The following is a 385-nucleotide window of genomic DNA, read 5'->3' as shown; positions in this document are numbered from 1 at the left end:
TGGGAGGATGTTGGGGTGATGATTAAAGTTGGGGAGATTGCTGGGGAGTTATGGGGAGGGGTGAGGACGTCGAAGGGACATGGTGGGGAGGAGGTGGGAGGGGGAGAAAAGTAGGTAGGGGAGGGGAGGGGGGACGGGAGTACGGCAGGGAGGGAGAGACTGGTGGGGAGGAGGGAAGAATACCCCAGCCCCTCCCCTTCCTCCTGAGGGCTCCAGCATACCTCCCCAGGACTCCTCCCCTCAGGAACGGGTGGGTAGGGAGAGGCGGAAGAGGGGGATGGGGGATGGGGGCGACTGGGGGTGAGGGCGAGGGGGAGGGGAGTGTTGGGGGGGAATTGCTGGGGGCATTTCCTGGGGCGTACCTTGCTCATCTCCTTTTTATTGG

The 385-nt window shown here is 63.4% G+C and overlaps 1 protein-coding gene across 3 annotated transcripts in view; it reads right to left on the bottom strand.

Moving 5' to 3' along the window:
- Window positions 1–66, bottom strand: part of LOC127007142 (uncharacterized) — a 95,642-nt gene extending 95,576 nt beyond the window's left edge. For 2 of the 3 annotated variants that reach the window (XR_007760084.1, XR_007760085.1), the window contains exon 1: window positions 1–63. This exon is cut by the window's left edge and continues 815 nt beyond it. The gene's annotated coding sequence lies outside the window, so the exon portion shown is untranslated. The other variant, XM_050877813.1, reaches the window with a different exon arrangement.
- Between the last annotated feature and the right edge of the window lie 319 nt (window positions 67–385).

This window comes from Eriocheir sinensis, chromosome 34, assembly GCF_024679095.1.
Source record: "Eriocheir sinensis breed Jianghai 21 chromosome 34, ASM2467909v1, whole genome shotgun sequence".
NCBI classification, from domain to species: Eukaryota; Metazoa; Arthropoda; class Malacostraca; order Decapoda; family Varunidae; genus Eriocheir; species Eriocheir sinensis.
Note: the sequence above shows the minus strand (reverse complement) of the source record. Positions and strands in the feature narration are given on the sequence as shown.